Source organism: Bidens hawaiensis, unplaced genomic scaffold (assembly GCF_021521415.1).
Source record: "Bidens hawaiensis isolate Kalapana, Puna unplaced genomic scaffold, B.hawaiensis_p1.1 tig00001960_1, whole genome shotgun sequence".
Taxonomy (NCBI): domain Eukaryota; kingdom Viridiplantae; phylum Streptophyta; class Magnoliopsida; order Asterales; family Asteraceae; genus Bidens; species Bidens hawaiensis.
The window spans coordinates 767238-783385 of record NW_027491108.1 but is presented as its reverse complement, the minus strand read 5'-3'; the positions used below and the strand labels follow the sequence as shown (position 1 = coordinate 783385).

Here is a 16148-nt window from a genome sequence, read left to right as displayed (position 1 = left end):
TTAAATAATAATACAAATTGTTACAAGTTCCGACACAACACTTCAATAATATAAGTTGTAACGCATTTTCGACGCAACACCTATTTTGTAGAAAATGCGTAGCAAATGTGTAGCAAGTTGCTTCACATTTGCTACGCATTTCCAAATACTTGAATTTGTTTTCCATTTAACGGGGCCTCAACGTTTATTTTTTTCATCCATATTTTATATAACTTTACAATATGGGAATATTTTTCATTTCTCTAACTCATACATATATACAATTATTATGTACATATGTGTGTAACATTACACTTATACTTATAACGTAATAAAAGGCTGTTCAAATTTATAAATTCTAATGGCACACACATATGTACATAAATGTGTAATATGTATAAGTTGTGAAGTAAAAGTTTTTCCTGTATGATGAAGTTGTGCACAAGATTGAATAAGGAAAAAAAACCACGTTTGAACCTCGTAAAATGAAAAACAAAATCAAATTGATGGAAATGCGTACTAAAAGCGTTGCAAGTTGCTCCACATTTGTTACGCATTTTCACCAATTTGATTTTGTTTTTCGTTATACAAGGTTCAAGCGTTCTAACCATATTTTTTTATAGCTTCAATATATGTGGAATATTTTCATTTCCCTATCCAACAAAGAGCCCAGTTCCTGAAAACATTAACAAAACCCTAGTTTCAAAAGAATACATTGTGTTGTGCCTCTTCCTCATTCATTTCCCCCCAAATCTCAAACCATATGCCTTCTCCAATTCCCTCCGCCCACCGTCGTCAAAGCTGTAAGTGCGCCATTCCCCTAATTTATCTTTACACAACGGTTGTGTGTTAATTAGGGCATCTATCGTGTTTTATTTTTTGTTCAATTCGTGCAATCGACGCTGTCTTTGGTTTTTCGAATCCGACCTGATTAATGTTTTTTTTTTCTTAATTTGATTGCTACTGGATTTTGATGTTAGTATCGTGAGTCAGAGTTCTAATGTTGCTTATCTTATTGATTTGAAGTTAGTATTGTGAGTCTGGACATTGATGTTAGTATAGGGGCTTCAACTTAAAGTCAAAAGGTACCTTATTTGACATGTTGTGAATCTTAGATAATAGTTGCTTCCAACATTTTTGATCACATCGTGCCTTAGATATTTTATGTTGATCGCATCTTAGCACTGTTATATTAGAGTGACTAAAGGAATATCCATAGTGGGGTAATATCTTTATCATTCATTACTTACTGGATGATGATGAAACATTAGTTTATTGAAGTTAACACTTACTTTTATAACATCAACATCCTAACAGCTAAACTAATATTTTGTAATGACATGGTTAATTAGGGGAGTATATGTAGCAAATTTGGATCTCACAAAAGATGAATGATTAATCGGATACATCCTGCAATTAACCTTTTTATAAAATGACTCATAGAAAATGTATACTAAATCAAAAGATCTTAGTGGAATTTTTATCTGTTTTTAACTTTACCATAGCTAAATATATAACAGAAGCCAACACATATATTTTGTAACTTTATGGCAGCTTGTTATTTGTAGGGACTGCCACTAGTTGGGAATCAGGCACCGGACCTCTAAGCTGAGGCTGTTTTAATCAAGTGTTTATCATGGTAACTGAAGTGACTTAATGTTTTCTTTTTGAACTTTTTTTTTGTTTGAGTGACTGTTACTCATAATTGATCCATCGGTTTATATTAATAGATTGAAAGGTTTGTAACTTTTTAATTAATTGTAAATGCAGGTTAAGCTCTTTAAATATATTGGCAACAATCTGGTGATTCATGCTTTCTACTATTTGGACTTCATTTATGTTTGTCCCACTGGTTAGCCCATTAACTATAATACAGAAATTACTTTTGCTTCGACTTTTACTAATTTTGTTTTCCTATTGTAGAAATCACTGCATTCGGTGGCTGATATGCCAATTTTGAGTAACAACAATCACAACAAAAGGTATGATGTTATGCATTATTTGTTTACTAATTGTCATACGTGTTTTAAGAAATATGTAGATACATAATTTGGAAGTTGGAAGGAGGGGGATATGGAAGAAAACCTGCTACAAGAAATGCAACAACAAATGGTAGAAGTGATACAAAGACGTGCAGCTTAGGCCATGAGAAATTGGCAGCCTCCCAGTCCTCAGTAGTAGTTTGTTTATAGATACTGTTTCATACATATGTTAATTTGTAGTGTTGTGGATTATTAGACATGATTGTATTTGAGTTTGATGTGTAAAAGTTGTTTTGTGAGTTAATTTGGGTTTTGTGGATTTTAATTGTATTTTTTAGCTGAAAAAAAAAATCTGGATCAGATTTTGTTTCAAATTATATAAATTTTTATTGAAAAAGCGTCATAATTGCGTCGGAAAACAATTCTTATAGGATTTGTGTCGGAAAACAATTTAAATAAGTGTCGGAATTGTGCCAGAAGACTTTTTATGTATAGTCAGAATTGCGTCGGAAGACTAAATATTTATACCGTATTTATACATATACGTATTAATAAATATGATAATTATAATTATTAAAAGTTGTTAAAAAGTGTTGGAAAATTGCGACAAAATGATGCGTCGGAATTTTGTCAAAATTTGCGTCAGAAAGGCGTCACAAACGAATTTCTGACGAGGGTTTTTCTGACTCGCAAATTGCGTCGGAAATGCGTCATAATCGCTCGATTATGACGCATTTCCGACGCAATTTGGTGTCACAACACTATCAGTTTTCTAGTAGTGTTAGGTAATATATTAGAGACTGAAAATAGCTTTTAATATTCCCTAAATAGATTGAATTAGGGACTAATAATTAGTCTTAAATGTCTTCTTTTTTAAATAAAAGAATTTAAGAACTTAATTTCAGTCTTTAATTATTGACGTAAATTATACCATTTTTAAGGATAGTACTCAAGGCTGAAAGGCAGTCCCATAAGTCTTGCAAGGGCCATATTCAAGACTAATATTCATTATCAAAACTAGAAAAATAATTAATTAAGCATTTAATAATTAATAATTATATTCTAGACTATTAATTAACTATTTATTATCATAACTAATTTGTCTCGTTTTAAACTTTTATGTTTATTGGTCCCTACTTGTGCGTTGTATTATTATTTACTTATTAATAATTCATTCTCAAGCCAACATATCGTCATATAAAGACAGTAAACGAACTAACTACATTTAGGTCTAGAAACTAATGCCGATAAATTGAGTTCAAGTCGATCATAATTAAAAACGATTGTGCTTACAGAGTTACAGAATCGGAATCGCAAGTGAATTTCAATTATTTTGTAAGTTACAATACTGAGAACATATCAAATGCCGTTAGTGTACCGTTAATGAGTAGTCTGTCGGTTGTTACTAATTGAAGTTTATCTAATAATAAATCAAACTCTATTTTCTAGTAGTATAGATAATCAAACACCTAATATAAATCCGGACTAAGCAATGTTCCGCCATGTTCAAATTTTCTCTACGTTGCCACTTACTAGTCAGAAAACAAAGTTAGATGGAATTTCTCGTAGTTAATCATCCCATAACGAGATTATGCCAAGCAAATTTAGCGTGAAGCAGACCCACATTAGATGTATAGAATGTTTACCTCATTCAGAATCATATTCTCCCCGTTATCATAGATTCTCTTTTAAATTCTCTTTTAAATACGAGCACGTGTTATATTAGCCTAAATACGTACACTGCTTTACTAGATTTTTCAATACTTCAAACAAGTGCAATGTTAACCAGATTTTCGAGTTTGAAGTAAAATCAACTATCTTTAATTAGACGCTTGTAATACTATTTTGTTTTCATGTTGACTTGGTAAACCCAAATTGATATGATCATAATGTCTTGTTTTATTATTAATGAAACATATAAAATGTCTATATCAAATAATAGTTGGGTTCTACATGAAAAGATAAGAGAATTTTAGGGGTAAAAATGCGAATTTTGGTTCAGTGTTTAACCTAGTTTCTGTGCTATATATATGGGCTCATACTCTCGTTATCTTCGTCCATCTCCAAATCATTTTATAGCCGCTGTGCCATAAGCGCCTCTTTAATCTGTTTACCTCTCACTCCTAAGATCGATCAATGAGATATCTGATTCATGTAAGCAATGTTCATCTTCAATCCGTTTTATATAGTTTTCTCCGAATTTGATAATTGTAATTGTTGCTGTGTTCTGACCATCTTAATTGTTTATATTTTGAAGGCTGTTGACAGTCTGTGAGGATCCGATCGGACTATAACATGTTGATTATTCATAGCATTGCCTGCAGATCCCGGTACGTGCATTTGTTGTTGTAAAATTAATCAAGTAATTGCTGTTAAATGTATTTTAAGATGATTTAATGATGAATTAATATTTTAATGAAATGTAGGATTGGGCAGAAACAAACACCCGAGTTATTGTTTGTCATACAAACAGAAACAAAATGCAGAGTTTTCATCTGATGGACCGACGAAATGACTCGATCGTTGCCAGTGTCGGAGACGATAACATCCTTAAAGTATAGCAGGTTGGTGAAGAAAATATCTACGATGATGAAGATGATATATCCTTGCTGAGGATTTCCTTGGGCCTAGGCTTCTAGCTTATAGATATAAATATAATATTAGATCAGTTTTCTTGTTTCTTCATGTTTTCCTTTTGTCTAATGGATGATTTATGTTGTGTTATAAATGTTGTACATGATTACCTAATAATTACTCAGTTGTTTTCGGTTATATTGCATTTGCATCTGCTTATTTTGACATTCTGAGTTTGTGATTTTTAATATTTATAATTTGTTTTTCCCCTGGGTTAGTATATAATATATACGTCTATACATGACAAGTTTTACCCGTCCAAATAAAAATAGGTCCAAATTGACTTAAATTGGGTTCAATGGCTTTAAGTACTGGACATGTTAGAAAGTAAAAATGAAATAACACGATCATACTAGGTGAAGGTGAATACATACTGCAGCCAAACAGTATTTTTAAGCAGTGAAAACAGTATATTTTAGCAGCCCAAACATTTTTAAAACTATCCGTTTTGAGCCGTATCTATTTTTTTCAAAACCGGGATCTGAACTAAAATCCTAGCAGAACCATGATAACAATTTTCTAAAATGACTTGTTCTAACCCGCTACGTCGCTACCCAGCCCGGTTGTTTTTTCTGGTCTAGTTGGTACCATAAAATTAAATTTAAAAACTCCCATTTTGTATAAAATTAAAAACATCAATTATAGCTCATAAAGTCATCTTGATTTTATTTATTTAAACTTATATATTAAATTAAAATGTTTTTAAACCATACATTTAGTTTTGTATTTATGTAAAACAAATTTTTAAAAAAGAAAATAAAAATTTTAATAAGAGAGTTGATTTAATATGCAAGTGGTTGTGTAAAATAAAGGGGTCATGACTTAATGGATGTAAAATTGATTAATTTGTTATAAATAAGTGTTAAATTTTTAGAAAACAATAAGATATGATATGATTGATGTATAATGATTTGATATTTTATATATTAATATATGATATTTTATACATTAACATAATATGATATGATCTGATGTTAAATCATGTTTTAAAAAAAGATACAATATACTATAATATTATATGATATGATATGATTTAGCATAATTTCATAAGTTGGAATATGATGTATTAATTAAAGCCAAACCACTTTCACTTTTACATGTTAGTTTGTTTCTCACCGTGTTTTCTTTTTTGAAGAAAAACAACTAGAAAGTCCCTCTCTGTATCACAAGTTCGACAATTCTTGGTTTCGCCTACGTGATACGTGTTAGTACTTAAAACTAGATTAAGGTGCTGGTGTGATGCAACATGTTTTCTTTAAAAGTATAAATTTTATATAACAAACCACAAGAATAATCAAAATAGAAATAAAATAATCAAAAGAAGAAGTGAAGAAATAAGAAGGAAAAGAGAAGAGATAACAAAGGAAGAATGGAGAAGGTAAAGGAACTAAAAATTTTCATCCCATATTAGTGGAGGGAAGAAAATGGAAGGCTTCCACCATGGTATAAAATTTAAGGGGTGAGCAAACTTAACCGTCGTAACCATTAACCGAACCATAACCGCCATAACCAAACCGATTTTAACCGCTAACCAACATAACCAATGGGTCGGTTTAATGAATTTTTAAAAACCGTTAAATATGGGTCGGTTTTGGTTAAAGATAATTCCAAACCCGTCATAACCGAACCGGCCCATTTATTTAACCAACATTATGTTTGGGATTAACTTTCACCAAACAAATTGTTAGACTGTACCATTTTTATGTTTTCGGTTCAACGTTAGTAATGAATTAACTTGAACTTCATTGACGGATTATATAAAGTTGTTCTTTTAGAATATTTGGTATTAATGCTACCGAATATATATTTTGTTGGATTATGTCATGTCGTATTTTTTAATATTTGGTACCAAACTTTTATACTCAATTACATTGTCTTGGTTACGGTTAACCGCCCCATAACTGACTCGCTATAACCATCAAAACCGATTAACCGAAACCGCCATAACGGATCGGTTATGGTTATGATTATTCATTAGCCGACATATCGGTTATGGTTATGGGTTTGGCCCAAAACCGACCCATGCACACCCTTAATATAAATAAGATATTTAATTATTATCCCACATTGCTAGATTACAAAACTTGTAACTTCTTTATAAGGAAGAGAGCTCACATGTTAATATTCTTATATGCCAAATCACACCCAGTAGTCCTAACGGAGGGTGCGAAGCACCCGACGCGCACTTGCACGGGCACGGGCTAGGGAGAAGTGCGATGGGCACTTTGATGGCGCACTTTGCATTTCACACGCCGCTTATTCCTAATCACCTTAAACTAGTTAGGGTAAGAAGGGTGTCGAACCACGAAGAGTTTGTGGTCGGTGATCTAAATTTAATCGATAAATAATTATGAAGCTTTTTTGAATAGTCGTATAGACCAAATATGATTTGGATTTGAATTTAAGTAACAATTTTTAAGAAATATAATTGAGTTTTAAACAATGATTGTGAAACGAATCAAACCCAGGTTTCAAGTTTTATAAGCAATTCGGGTTACACACACTATAAAAATGAGCTCAGGTAATCACAATGGTTATTTAGGTAGCAAATAATTCATAACGAAAGGCAATATTCGTCTATCACAAGTAAATGGTGCAAGGAAAACCTTCACAATATGAATTATGGACAAATATATGCAATATAGATTAAGAACATTCACAACCTTAAACACAAACAAAGAATCATAGCAATTATCATTTTACGAAGTCAATGACGCAAGGAAATCTTAACAACGCAAGTTCATAATAATAAAAGATTACTTAATTCATGTCTTTCAAACCAAATAATTGCATAAAATTTTGTCTCAAATTATGAATGTGGAAAACCCTAAAACTTACAAAACCCTACACTCGGGAATGATTAAGGGTGGATTAGCCGCTCATGGTTGTGAAGACCATCTTCACTTTTGTTGTGTAATCTTCAAGAATGGATGTCCAAGTGATGTTTGAACCTTCAAAACTTGTCTCCCAAAATTGGTGTAAAAACCTTTTTTTTTAAATAATTTCCTTCTTCCTTTCGTAACTCCTCCTAAAAGAATTTAATTCTATTTTCTTCACCCGTGACTCTGCTATCCGTAACCCCCAAAAAACAATAATATGGTGTAACCTCCCCAAGATTCTTGGAGTCCAAAACTCTTAACAAATCTTTTCTTCTTTCTTTTCTTTTTGTCCGTAAAAACAGTCAACAGTCAAGGGCTGTTGTTTTTTTCTCTTTTATTGTTGATTAATAAACCTTGATTAGCCCAATGCCCATTCGTCAATACTTCCTTTTAATTCTTTAATGTTGGTCCAATACGAACCAAGTTCGTTGCTCGCCTACTGACTCCATCTTATTTATTGCAAGTAATATATATTGCATCAGTTAGTATGGACACATGATGCCACGTTGCAATATCACATTTATTCTTTTACTTCAAATAATTCAATCATATTATTATTTATATCAATAGGAAATTGATAGTAATAATATATTGAAGCCTTGGAGATATAACTCAACATAACCAACATCTAGTTGTCTCATCTGATCATCACTTGTTCAACATATAACATCATTTAAGCTTCACTTACCTGTTAATATTAACACCCTCAAAGTAATTGCACTCAAACAAATATTTAAACTAAAAATGCAATTTTATTAGCAATTAATCACAATTATATACCCACTCATCACCGCCTTAGTATTTTTGTTCCTTCGCGCGACGCGAAGGAATAAAGATAAGCTTCTTCGCGCTACGGGAAGTAGTAATAGTTATCCAAGAAGTCTTTTGTTCTTCGCGCGACGTCAAGATATTCTTCGAGCGACGCAAAGTGAGAACCACGCAACGGTGACACGTCACCTGACACGTGTCGGGCCACGTGGCATAGCTAGGGCTGACTCGACAACCCTACATCTACTTCGCGCGACGCGAAGATGCCCAATTTCAAGTATAAATAGGGATGAGTTCTGGACTTCACAGCTCGTCCTAAATCAGAAATTCTCTCTTATTTTCTTATATAAGGTGTTGATATAATACCCGGGTAGTTGTAACGGTACCTCTCTGATTGAAAGGAACTTATATACACGAATCTAAAAGCTCTACCTAAACAAGGTAAGACATTGTGTCATCGTGTAAAGTTTCATGTATCGTGATTATAGTTTCATTGTGTCTCATGACTTTCGGCTATACATACTAAATGTTCAAGATCTGCCACTGGACGCATACACTTGTTTTCTTCATCCCATCTAATCTATTTACGTCCACCGAAGATCGATCGATGAGATATCTGATTCATGTAAGAAATCTTCGTCTTCAATTAGTTTTATATATACTTCTCTAAGTTTGATTAGTGTAATTGTTGCAAGCTAGTTGTGTTCTGACCATCTTAATCAATTGTTTGTGTTTTGTAGGCTGTTGACAGTGAGTTGTGAGGATCGGATCGGATTGGAATATGACATGTTGATTGTTCATAACACCGGCTATATATCGAGGTTCGTGCATTTGTTGTTGTAAAATTAATCAAGTAATTGCTGTTAAATGTATTTTTGTAATATGATTTAATGATGAATTCATATTTTAATGAAATGTAGGATTGGGCAGCAACAAAACCGGGAGGACGCAATAGACGTGATTATAACAAGTTGATTATTCCATGGTGGACAACATCTCATGGACCGACGAAATGACTCGATCATTGCCAGTGTCGGAGATGATAACATCCTTCAAGTATGGCAGATGGCTGACCATAATGAAGATGATATCTCTGCAGTGATTCCTGAGGCTTCTAGCTTAATTAGATATGAACATATGTATTAGATGTTGGTAGTCCTGTATTAAAACTGCAATAATAAAGCAGAAGAAATAAACGTTAACGATGAACCGGGCGTGTGATGTGTTGTAAAACACACTTATTTTTCGCACCTTTTATCTACGTTATTATATTATATTTTATGTATTTTAGCTTGTTTTGTATAGGTTTTACATAGTTTTAATAATCTTGTAGGTTTTGTGTAACATCCGTATTTTCAGAATATTAAATAACAAAAGGATTTGTTATTAACCGTGTGTCATTTATTTAATTGTGTGTTAGTGTTTGGATAATATTGGATTTGGAATTGAGAGTGGGTGGTGGGGCCCATAGCCTCCTATAAATATCCACCACTTCCCCACACTTTCTTTTTCTTTCAAAACATAACAAACACACACACACATACTCTCTCAAGACCCGAATTCAAATCCGGGTTAAAGTAAGGAAGATCTTGGTACTCAAAGTGTCTTCAAATAACAAGAATCACGTCTAGATCTACGTATTTGTGACATCTGCCCCGATCCGACCCGACCCAGGTACCCGTTTCTCTGACCCGATCTCTTTCTTTTATGATTTAATATTTATTTATACTTATATTTTACTTTTAATAATAATATATATTTTCCTTCCCGCCTCTTTCTCTCTCTTTCTTTCCGCCGTCCCGTCCCTCTCCTTCTCTCTTTCCGCCTTCTTTTCCTCTTGTCGCCGTCCCGCCCTTAAGCCTTGTTTCCCTCTTTTTCTTCTAACTCTTTGCTTGTCCTTTGTTCCTTCCCGCCTAAGGTTGTCTGCGCAGCTCCACGCGCCAGACTCCCTTACAAGGAATCCTGCGTGAAGACCACCTGTTTCAGCGATACGCGAGACGAACTCTTCTCGCAGCGCGCTAAGGATTTGTGGTTCTTCTCGCAGCGCGCTAAGAATCGTAGTTCATCCCTCGACGCGCGAAGAATTATAGTTCTTCCCGCGGCGCGCTAGGAATTTTAGTTCCTCCCGCGGCGCGCTAATAAATGTGATTCTTCCCGCGGCGCGCTTAGAAATGTAGTTCTTTCCGCGACGCGTTAAGGTTGGTTCTGTCTGCCTTCGCGCTTGCGCACTTTTGCCTTCGCGCTCCAGCCTTCTCGCGCTAAACCCTTTGAGTTTTCTTCTGTTTAATCTAGCCGTTGCTTTTGTGTTGTCTTATCTTTTGAGCTGTTGACCTAATCTGCTTTATGTCTGAAAAGCCACTTTTGGCGCAGCATGCGCACCAACCCCATTGGTTGGCAGAAAAAGTGACTGACATTATCTTTTGAGATCTGCTTTTGCCATGCTTGACCAGTACCTTTTTCTGAACCGCCCATGCTTTTTTTACTGTTCCCTGACAGCTTTATCTTGCCCCCTGCAGCTGCCATATCTTTTGATATCTTTTGCTTTTGGAATCTTTTACTTTTTGAGATCTTTTCCCCTTTTTCTAGGGATTGTGTTCCCTAGGGTTTCTCTATAAATAATAATATTATTTTCCCTAACACATCACACACAAAACACTTAATCTCTCCTGTTCTCTTGCTCCTTGCTCTCTCTGCCGCCTTCCTCTCTGCCTCCGTCTTCCTTTCTATTCTGCCCTGCTTTCCGGTAATATATATTATATATAATAATTTACTTATTAATTATGCTAACTTATAATCAAGACTTAAAACCAATCATTAAAACAATAATCTTATTTATAGGTTAACTTGTGCTTGTTTAAAGTTGGTTCTTGCTTTATCTTACACCGCATCGTTTATCAAGTGAGTAATCTCGTACCTAATCCCTTTTTGCTTTTTAATGTTTTGGGATGTTCATGTGTTCATACAAACTTAGAGTCTTAAACTTGTTTATGAACTTTAGTCGCGCAGTATCCCATGTGTTGAGGACGTAGACTTGGCTGTTTATTTGTATGTGTGGATCATTAACCGTCTTGTCGGTCTATTCCGCAGTTCTCATGGTACCATTAGATGAACACGGGAGAACTATCGTTTATGATTTTCTCTTTTGTTTACACATGCACAGTTTGTCTTGTTTGTGAGCTCAATTGTGAGCACTGGCAGTCTATGAATCTTAGAGTTGGTCCCGATCGGATTACACCCTTGTTGAAAACCAGACATACACATGTTGCGCGTAGATTTATTGTTATCTATGTATTAACTATTAAACTTGATTTCTCACCAACACGCAAGTGTTTGACGTTTATTTTAACACATGTTCAGGTTTGCTGTAGCTGTTCTGAAGCTTGTGGACACGTAGGACGTTTTTACTTTTGGACCTAGATTAAAATGTATCAAGACAAGTTATTGTTGTTCGAATATTATGATTTATAATATATTGATTTATGATGATTTATGTTATCTTGTGTTTACCTTGCGCGTGCGCGAATAAATGTATTTATTAAATATTGACACCCAATAGTGTCACGAGTAATGAAACAATATGTGGCGCCCCGATGTATAATCCGCCTTTGGTCGGGGTGTTATAGATTGGTATCAGAGCCAGGTTGACTTTAGGATAGGTGGTTAGACGTAACGGCCTAGAATACCTAAGAGTCCCTTCTCGCGCATGAGAGAAATCTCATGTTTGCGCGCTTATTGTTAATTACTCGTTATTTATGAATATGCTCGCGCTTGCGCAGTATATGATTTTATTTCGCGATATTTCGATTTTTTTTTGTTGAATTTCGATTTTTATTGATTTTTCTTACATATTCGTTTGTTGGGTTTGAAAATCCGAAAAGTCATGGTGATACATGAATAGTTGATTTTCAATTTCCATTTACGATTATGTTCTGAGGTTGGAGACTTGAAAAGTCATGGTGATACATGAATTGTCAACCTCCAATACTCATTTTCTTGTGTATTTTATATTGAAGATTGAAAAGTCATGGTGATACATGAATCGTCAATCTCCAATACTCGTTTGCTCGTACATTTTAAATTGGGAATTCGGAAAGTCATGGTGATACATGAATTGTCGATTCTTGATTCGAATTTGTTACCTTTATTAAGTCTGTAGTTAGGGTCATTTATTTTACTTTAACTTTTGACAGTATCTAACTCCGTGAAACCAAGCTTTTCGAGGTTATACTTTGTGCTAAAACCAAGATATTAACTAAAATTAAAACTTTTATAGAATGCCTCCGCTATCTCGCCGATTTCAGAGAAGAGAAGCCTCGCGCATGCGTAGACAGCAACGTTCCCAGGAAATGGCCGCCGCAATAGCCCAAGCTTTGAGCCAAAACAATACCAACACCTCTGGTTACAACATTAAGTCCTTTAACGCGGGTAACCCTCCAAAGTTCACAGGTCTTGAAGGAGCCACCGTGATGCTCCAGTGGCTTGAGAAAATAGAAAACACTTTCCTCCACACCCAATGCCCCTCAGACAGACGAACCCTATATGCTTCCAGTGTCCTGGAATCCAGAGCGCTTACATGGTGGAATGGAGTAGCTCATGCGCGTGGCGCAGAGGCTGCTTCTAGCATGACATGGGAGGAATTCAAGGAAATTCTTACGCGAGAATTCTGCCCTCCCAACGAAGTTAAGCGCCTGGAGGAGGAATTTTGGAATCTTAAGCAGTACAGTGGTGAAGCGCGCGAGTACGCGACGCGCTTCCATGAACTAAGCCTGCTTGTCCCTCACCTTGTTACCCCTTCCCGCCGAGCCATAGAGAAATTTCTTGGGGGTCTCCCCATGGAAATTCAAGATTCTGTATGGGCTAGAAACCCAGTTACCCTCTCTGACGCCATCGAGTTGGCCGCTGTGCTCAGCGACAACCATGTCAGAGCAGGAACCCTGTTCCTGCGGGGATCTGAGAAGACCAAACTCACCAAGACTGCCCCTGAACCAACAGAAACCAAACCTGAACCCTCAAACCATAACAACCTCAAGCGCAGGCGCAAGGCCTATGCGCTTACCAACCCGCCCATTGTCCAGCAACCCATCTACCAACCCCCAGTTTACGCGCCTAACCCACTGTCAGCCTACCCAACACCTCCTGTAGTCCACAACTATGCCTTAACCAATCCAGCACTCCCTGCCCCGCCAACTAAGAAACCTTACACAGGAAACCATCCCTTTTGCCCAACCTGTAGATTCCACCACCCACCTCAAGTCCCATGTCGACTTTGTACCCGATGTGGCCGCGCTGGTCACCTTGCAGAAAACTGTAGAGTCCTTCCCGCCAATCCAATTGCGCCAACACCACCAGTCTACCCGCAAAACCCTCAACCAACCTACCAAAACCCACGACCCAGATCGTGCTTTAACTGCGGTGATCCCAGTCATTTCCGGAACGCGTGCCCAAGACTACAAGTTCAGATCACGCAAGCGAATCCGGTGAACCAGGTTTCGAACCAAGTGACGCGTGGACGAGCTTTTAACATAACCGCGCACCAAGCGCAAGCGAATAATGACGTAGTTAATGGTACATTTTTGCTTAACGGATTTTATGCTTCTGTACTTTTTGATACTGGCGCTGATCGAAGTTTTATCTCTCGCGCCTTCGAGCAGAAGCTTGCGCGACAGCGCAGCGATTTAAAAGAAGATTTTTCAGTTGAATTGGCTAATGGTGAAACTGTTTTAATTAACTCGGTGATTAAAGATTGCACGCTTAACCTTAACGAAAACGATTTTCTAATCGATCTCATCCCCATGCCTCTTGGAAGCTTTGATGTTATTATTGGTATGGACTGGCTCTCGCATAATCGCGCCGAAGTTATTTGCGCCAAGAAGATGATTCGCATACCTCGAGAAAATGGTGATCTTCATATCTACGGCGAAAAACCCTCCCGCGGTCTTAAACTTATGTCTTGCGCCGAAGCCCGAAGACTCATGCGAAAAAGGTGTATTGCATTCTTAGCCCATGTGGTTAAACCTGCTGAAGAAAAGAAGAAGCTTCGCGATATCCCTGTTGTGCGTGATTTTCCTGAAGTTTTTCCTGATGATCTTCCTGGTATCCCTCCCGCTCGTGAAGTCGAGTTCCGTATTGATCTTGTCCCTGGTGCTTCCCCCGTAGCTAAATCTCCTTATCGTCTTGCACCCGCTGAGATGCAAGAATTGGCAAGCCAACTTCAAGAGTTGACAGCTAAAGGATTCATCCGCCCTAGCTCTTCGCCCTGGGGTGCTCCGGTGTTGTTCGTTAAAAAGAAAGATGGATCGTTTCGCATGTGTATTGATTACCGCGAGTTGAACAAACTCACCATTAAGAACCGGTATCCCTTACCGCGTATTGACGACTTCTTTGATCAACTCCAAGGTGCCTCCTGTTTCTCGAAGATTGATCTCCGCTCTGGCTATCACCAGTTGCGCATCCGCGATGAAGATGTTCCGAAGACTGCTTGCGGAAGAAGTGTATTGCATTTTTAGCCCATGTGGTTAAACCCGATGAAGGAAAGTTGAAGCTTCGCGATATCCCTGTTGTGCGTGATTTCCCTGAAGTTTTTCCCGATGATCTTCCTGGTATCCCTCCCGCTCGTGAAGTCGAGTTTCGTATTGATCTTGTCCCTGGTGCTTCCCCCGTAGCCAAATCTCCTTACCGTCTTGCGCCCGCTGAGTTGCAAGAATTGGCAAGCCAACTTCAAGAGTTGACTGCTAAAGGATTCATTCGCCCTAGCTCTTCGCCCTGGGGTGCTCCGGTGTTGTTCGTTAAAAAGAAAGATGGATCGTTTCGCATGTGTATTGATTACCGCGAGTTGAACAAACTCACCATTAAGAACCGGTATCCCTTACCGCGTATTGACGACCTCTTTGATCAACTCCAAGGTGCCTCTTGTTTCTCCAAGATCGATCTTCGCTCTGGCTATCACCAGTTGCGCATCCGCGATGAAGATGTTCGCCATTTTGAATTCTTGGTCATGTCCTTCGGTTTAACCAACGCACCCGCCGTTTTCATGGATCTAATGAATCGGGTGTGTAGGCCTTTCTTGGATAAATTCGTGATTGTGTTTATCGATGATGTTCTGGTGTATTCTAAGACCAAGGCCGAGCATGAGCAACATCTCCGGCTGGTGTTGCAAAAGCTGAAGCTTCGCGATATCCCTGTTGTGCGTGATTTCCCTGAAGTTTTTCCCGATGATCTTCCTGGTATCCCTCCCGCTCGTGAAGTCGAGTTTCGTATTGATCTTGTCCCTGGTGCTTCCCCCGTAGCCAAATCTCCTTACCGTCTCACCATTAAGAACCGCGATTCGGTTTAACCAACGCACCCGCCGTTTTCATGGATCTAATGAATCGGGTGTGTAGGCCTTTCTTGGATAAATTCGTGATTGTGTTTATCGATGATGTTCTGGTGTATTCTAAGACCAAGGCCGAGCATGAGCAACATCTCCGGCTGGTGTTGCAAAAGCTTCGAACCGAGCAGCTCTATGCTAAGCTTTCCAAGTGTGAATTTTGGTCGGATGAAGTACAGTTTCTTGGTCATGTTGTAAACAAGATGGGTATTCATGTCGACCGATCCAAGATTGAAGCAATCAAGAACTGGATTACGCCATCCTCTCCTTCCGAGATCCGTTCCTTTGTGGGCTTAGCTGGTTATTACCGGCGCTTCATTTCGAACTTCTCGAAGATCGCTTTGCCTTTAACAGCTTTAACGCACAAAGGTAAACCGTATATTTGGGGCTCGAAGCAAGAAGAAGCCTTTCTATCGCTCAAGCAATTGTTGTGTGAAGCTCCTGTCCTTGCGTTACCTGAGGGTAATGAAGATTTTGTCGTGTACTGCGATGCCTCCAACCAAGGTCTCGGTTGTGTTCTTATGCAACGAGGCAAGGTTA

General features: G+C 37.3%; 1 protein-coding gene across 1 annotated transcript in view; it reads left to right on the top strand.

Annotated features, from left to right (window-relative positions):
* The first annotated feature begins 3250 nt into the window (after window positions 1–3250).
* LOC143601252 (protein NETWORKED 1D-like) overlaps window positions 3251–16148 on the top strand; it is a 76757-nt gene continuing 63859 nt past the window's right edge. Inside the window, exon 1 of the mRNA XM_077078706.1 lies at window positions 3251–3296. The gene's annotated coding sequence lies outside the window, so the exon portion shown is untranslated. The remainder of the gene's footprint in view (window positions 3297–16148) is intronic.